Source organism: Copadichromis virginalis, linkage group LG22 (assembly GCF_057382275.1).
Source record: "Copadichromis virginalis isolate Kocher_CV1m ecotype Utaka linkage group LG22, C_Virginalis_male_GT1.1, whole genome shotgun sequence".
Classification (NCBI taxonomy): Eukaryota; Metazoa; Chordata; class Actinopteri; order Cichliformes; family Cichlidae; genus Copadichromis; species Copadichromis virginalis.
Genome location: NC_140638.1, coordinates 927,949 through 933,970, shown reverse-complemented (window position 1 = coordinate 933,970; position 6,022 = coordinate 927,949). Strand labels below are relative to the sequence as shown.

The 6,022-nt window shown below is 53.8% G+C and overlaps 1 pseudogene; it reads right to left on the bottom strand.

Moving 5' to 3' along the window:
* Positions 1-2,896: 2,896 nt before the first annotated feature.
* LOC146682321 (uncharacterized) lies at positions 2,897-5,419 on the bottom strand (annotated as a pseudogene).
* Between the last annotated feature and the right edge of the window lie 603 nt (positions 5,420-6,022).

The window sequence follows — 6,022 nt, the reverse complement described above, 5'->3', positions numbered from 1 at the left end:
TGTAAAAAAAAGAGAGATCCTCCATTCCACAGTGCATCATCACTCCTGAGGGCAGCCGCCGCCAGGCAGAGACGACGGCGAACTGGAGGCAAGAGCTAACGCTGCTGCTTCCTGTGTGTCCATTGATATCGCCTCACTTTATATTGTAAGGTAAAGGTCCCGCAGTAATACAAAGAAAACAGGGCTTCATTTTCCATTAAAACGAACATCTGTTAGTTTCACTGTATGATCACATCTACCAAAATCCTACAGACCTTTGAACCAATGTGTTCTTCCTGTTGGTGACACAGGACTTCTGCTCTGATTGAATGTCTGAGCTGCAGAAGTTTTTTTTCCCCCAAAAACAGTTTTTGGAGATAATATAAGGTCCAAGCTGCAGCAGCCTATTCAAAGGTTACATCTAAATTTATGGCTCACATTTTAAATTGAACATCGAGACAAATTCAAATTGGAATGTGGTTTTATCCTCATCTGAAATAGTTTGTGATTTATTTGGGTTTCTATTAAGTATTTTAGTAATTAATAATTCAGATTTAATGAATTTCCTCGCTTGTGTTTCTTACCGTTTACCTTTCCCCGTGTCTTCTGTCCTTTTGTTGACCTGGGTATTATCACTTCCTGCTTCTACCTGCGTCTTCGTCCTTCTCAGCCCGAGTGTCTGTTTACATGCACGTTCCCTGACTTTGATGATTCTGGGATTAGAGACGCCTGCGGCTCCAACACCAGTGAAACTATAACCAATCTGCATGTTAGCATCCACAGGCGTCAGAGCGCGAGCGTGACTCTGAACAGCTGTGTTAACATTAGCAGATGTTTCAGGCTCTGTGCTGTTGCCACGGTTTCACATCGCCTCCTCATCTTTTCTTTATTTGGTTGCCAAGTTCTCTCGTCTTTGCTGTCCAATGTAGCAGGGACGTGGGGCGAGTAGAGGACCGTGTCTGTGTATAAATCTGTTTTTGAATCACGTCGTGTTTGAAGAACTACTCGTAACTTTTACCTTTGAGGCAAATTACCAAGTTTCAGAAACGGTCTGAATTAATATGATCAAGAACAGGTAAAAATAAGTAACATTTATACACTTCACAGATGTTTTTACAGACTTTGTTTAAGAGTTTAAAAAAAGGCTGAATTAACATGTTAAATGCAAAACTGCATAAAAAGCTTGCAGTCAGTAAAACTACCAGAAGCATAGTTTGTGTATGTCTTGATGCTCAATCATCCAGGTAAGCAAATCTCCAAAGGTTGATTCTGTTCATCTGGACGCAGCGTTTTGTGGGAGAAACGCTTCGCCATCATCAGGTGACGTCTTCAGTCTCAGCTGACTGCAGGTTTCAATCTTATAAACAGTACATTTGCACAGTGACTGAAACCAGCCCACTGAGGAACAATGGGCTGGGAGGTCAGTTCCTTCATCTTAATTATGCAAATTCTCATGACCATCTTGAGCGCGGAGTCAAGGAGGCCATTTACGTGAAAAGGGAAAGACCATCTCTGAATGGAGGTGTCACGGTCTGGCTGGCAGACCGCGGGGATGTGGGGAAAGGAGGACCCAAAACGCAGACTCTGCGATGCAAACAGTGCTCTTTATTTACAGTGAAAAGGCTGTAAATACAATAACTCCCCGTTGCTCCCTCGAACCCCGTGTGCGTGCTTCCCTCCGATATCTGTGCTCGTGCTCCCCGCTGTTGTGTTTCCGCACCCCCGTGCGTGCTGCCTCTCCGGACCACTCCTCCTCCTGTAGGAAAACCAGAGACGCAGCCGTCAACACTAACCCTCGGCGGGCATATACGAACAACACAGACATATGCTGACACACTAACTTGGTACGATAACTCATTGATCCCGCGTCGGTGGGAGCTCCAAGACTCTCCTAAGTAGCTCCCCCGACGAGCCCTGATCAGCGGCAGGTGTGTGGCTTCGGGTGTGGCCAGTCCCTCCGCAGGGCCACACCCCTCAGGCCTGCAGGTGGCCGAGCTCCATCCTCCAGGCACACCCGCAGACATACACACCCATACCTCGCCTAAACATATGAGTGGGACACAGACTAACACAGCACAGAGAAACACACATATGTACACGCACAGAGAAGGGGAAACGACACCAAAAATACATAATAATAATACGCAGGTCCATGACTGCCCAGGGATCCTGGGTCGCCCAGTCCCAGGACCCTGACAGTACCCCCCCTCTAAGGGTCGGCTCCCGACAACCCAAAAACACAAACCAAAAACAGTACAACCAACCCAGGGCGGGCGGCGGGAGGTCCAGGACGGAGGGCAGAACCAAAACAAGCAAAAACCCCCAAAGAAAACAACCCCCCCAAGGTCACAGTCCCAGAGTCCGACCGCGCATCCCGCAGCGGAGCAACAAAAAGAAAAAATGCCACAAAACAGTCTCAGGCGGCCCATCAACATAACAAAAGAGTTCAGGGGGCCTACCTCGAGTCCAATGGTGGCGACATTGCAGCTCCGGCGGGCAGCCACGGGTCCGGCAACAGCAGAAAAACGGTTCTGGGGGCCTGCCACTGCTCCAGTGGCGGCGGCACTGCTGCCCCTCCGGTGGCGAGCCCCGGGCCCAGTAGCGGCGGCGCTGCTCCCCAGGCGGCCTGCCCGGGATCCAGTGGCGGTAGCGGCGCTGCTGCTCCTCCGGCGGCCTGCCCCGGGTCCGATGGCGGCGGCGCTGCTCCCCAGGCGGCCTGCCCGGGATCCAGAGGCGGTAGTGGCGCTGCTGCTCCTCCGGCGGCCTGCCCCGGGTCCGAAGGCGGGGGCGCTGCTCCCCAGGCGGCCTGCCCGGGATCCAGAGGCGGTAGTGGCGCTGCTGCTCCTCCGGCGGCCTGCCACGGGTCCGGTGGCGGCGCTGCTCCTCCGGTGAGCAACAGCGAGGTGTGGCACACGGTTCATGACGCGCTGGTCGCTGACGTGGATGCAGAGGACGTGGATGGCGTGGATGGCGTGGAGGCCGCGCCAGGCGTGGAGGTCCCTCCGGTTCGCTGACCTCCGGCTCCGGCTGAGCGGGCCCCTCCTCGGCTGCTGGCAGCGAGAGCTCCCTCGGCTCGCCGAGCTCCTCCTCGGCTGGCAGCGCCGGTTGTTCCTTCCGCTCGCCGAGCTCCTCTGCTGGTGGTTCGCTGAGCTGCTCCTGCTCGCTGAGCTGCTCCTGCTCGCTGAGCTGCTCCTGCTCGCTGAGCTGCTCCGGCTCCGCCACGCTGAGCCGCTCCTCCGGCTCGCCGGGCTCCTGCTCCGGCTCGCAGGGCTCCACAGCTGGCGGTGCGGGCTCCTCCCGCTCTCCGAGCACCCTGAGCACCTCCGGCTGCGCTACAGCTACTGACGGTCGATCTGAAGATGGTGATGCGGTGTCTGCAGGTGGGGAAGGTGAAGGTAGAGTAGGTGATGCAGATGGCGAAGCCGAGAGTGCTGCGGTCGCTGCAGTCTGATGGGACTCTGGTGGAGAAGTAGCTGCAGAGGGAGAAGGTGATGATGGTGCGGCAGCTGCTCCCGGTGGACTGGACAGCGATGCAGGGACAGACGGGTGAAATGATGGCAGAGGTGGTCCAGCAGGCATATCGACCTCCAACTGAGGATGAAGGTGAGAGGCTGACCGGACTGAAGACTCAGTCACCAGCTGGGCAGCAGACTCCGTTACTAGCTGGGCAGCGGACTGAGTTGAGGGTGATATGGCTATTATGAAGGGTGGAGAGGATGAGAATGTTACAGCTGGCTCAACAAATTCCAGGGGTCCAGAGGCAACTGAGGCCTCCAGTTCGGCCTCTGGGGAAGCCCTGGGGAGAACCTCTGTCTCCATATGGCCAGACTGAGCCAAAAAGTCATCTGGGTCTGTATGCTGTGAACTCCCTAGCTCCCAGCTCACAGTCTCAGAGTGAACATCTTCTGAGTTTTTGGAGGTAAAGCAAACAGTTTCTGACCCCACCGACTCTGAGCTAACTACCTCAGGGCTGTCTATGCAAAATTCTGCCCCAGTATTAGCACTCAGGCCACCTTCGTCCGTCGGTGGTCCAAAAATCCCCACTGGGAGTTCAGTTACACCTCTTACAGTTTCTCCATTGTTAATTGCCGTAGTGGCTATAGTCTCTATGTCCATGTTCACAGGAAGGGAATTTACGACACCGGCAGAGTCCATTTTACTCACTGTGGCATCCAGAGCCGCTGGTCCTGAGCCTTCGACCAGCACAGGAGTGAGTGTAGAGGTGGCTGAACGCTGCTTGCGAGGACGCCTTCTCCTCCGTGAAGGCGGGGCCGGGTGTACGGAAACAGTCCTCTGCTGTTCATCTGTGTTTTGATTTTCAATGACAGGATTAATAGAAACAAATGAGTCGGGTTTACTCACTGCGGTGATGAGCGCTGTTGGTCCGTTGCCAGCTGACCGGGCTGAAACCGCAGGAGTGGGTTGAGGCGTAACGGGATGATGGTAGAGAGTGCGGCATGCCTTCCGTAACGGCGGATCAAACGATTGTGCCGCGAGCATCGACGGGAAAGCCCTCCGCCGACGCGTGAAAAACCAAGCGGCTAGAGTCTCTAGGAGAGCAGCCGAACTGTCCATGCTCGGACCACCCAAGCCAAATAGTTCAAAACTCGAGCTCTCCCTTAAACTAGCGACCAGGTGCCTAAGTTTGTTAATGTCCAGAATGTTCGTGGTGAGGGTAGTGGATGAGAGATAATTGTCAAAGAACACTACCTGTATATGTCTCTTGTGTGGGTCTACAGCCTGGATTACGCTCCGGCAGTAATCCCATAGCTGCGTGAGCGATCTCTCCTCCGTGGCAACTCCTGAGTTTGCTGGGTCCATGGTGGTTGGCGGGATCATTCTGTCACGGTCTGGCTGGCAGACCGTGGGGATGTGGGGAAAGGAGGACCCAAAACGCAGACTCTGCGATGCAAACAGTGCTCTTTATTTACAGTGGAAAGCTGTAAACACAATAACTCCCCGTTGCTCCCTCGAACCCCGTGTGCGTGCTTCCCTCCGATATCTGTGCTCGTGCTCCCCGCTGTTGTGTTTCCGCACCCCCGTGCGTGCTGCCTCTCCGGACCACTCCTCCTCCTGCAGGGAAACCATAGAGGCAGCCGTCAACACTAACCCTCGGCGGGCATATACGAACAACACAGACATATGCTGACACACTAACTTGGTACGATAACTCAATGATCCCGCGTCGGTGGGAGCTCCAAGACTCTCCTAAGTAGCTCCCCCGACGAGCCCTGATCAGCGGCAGGTGTGTGGCTTCGGGTGTGGCCAGTCCCTCCGCAGGGCCACACCCCTCAGGCCTGCAGGTGGCCGAGCTCCATCCTCCAGGCACACCCGCAGACATACACACCCATACCTCGCCTAAACATATGAGTGGGACACAGACTAACACAGCACAGAGAAACACACATATGTACACGCACAGAGAAGGGGAAACGACACCAAAAATACATAATAATAATAATACACAGGTCCATGACTGCCCAGGGATCCTGGGTCGCCCAGTCCCAGGATCCTGACAGGAGGAGTGGCCTAAGGGTACATCTGTCACCATCTTACAATGCTGTGATTGCAGCCATTCCCCAACTCTCTGTGAATGGGACTCATGGTCATTGATCAGTGGGCTTTGATCAGTGGTTGTTGATCAATGGTCATGAGAATTTGCATAATTAGGATTAAGGAACTGACCTCCCAGCCCATTGTTCCTCAGTGGGCTGGTTTCAGTCATTATGCAAATGTCCTGTCTATAAGATTGAAACCTGCAGTCAGCTGAGACTGAAGACGTCACCTGATGATGGCGAAACATTTCTCCCACAAAACGCTGCGTCCAGATGAACAGAAGCAACTTTTGGAGACATAGTTTGTGTAATTCTACATAGGTTTGTTTGTTAAGGGATGCTGTGTAACTCTCGGATTTTTCACCACAAATGTCAGGCAGAATAAGCGTGTGTGTAACTGGGCTGGTTCCAGACAGGCATATATGAGGGGGCACGTGGTGGCAACGGAGGTGGCAAAGGGGTGGGGGTTGGGTGGAGTGCTCTGGATA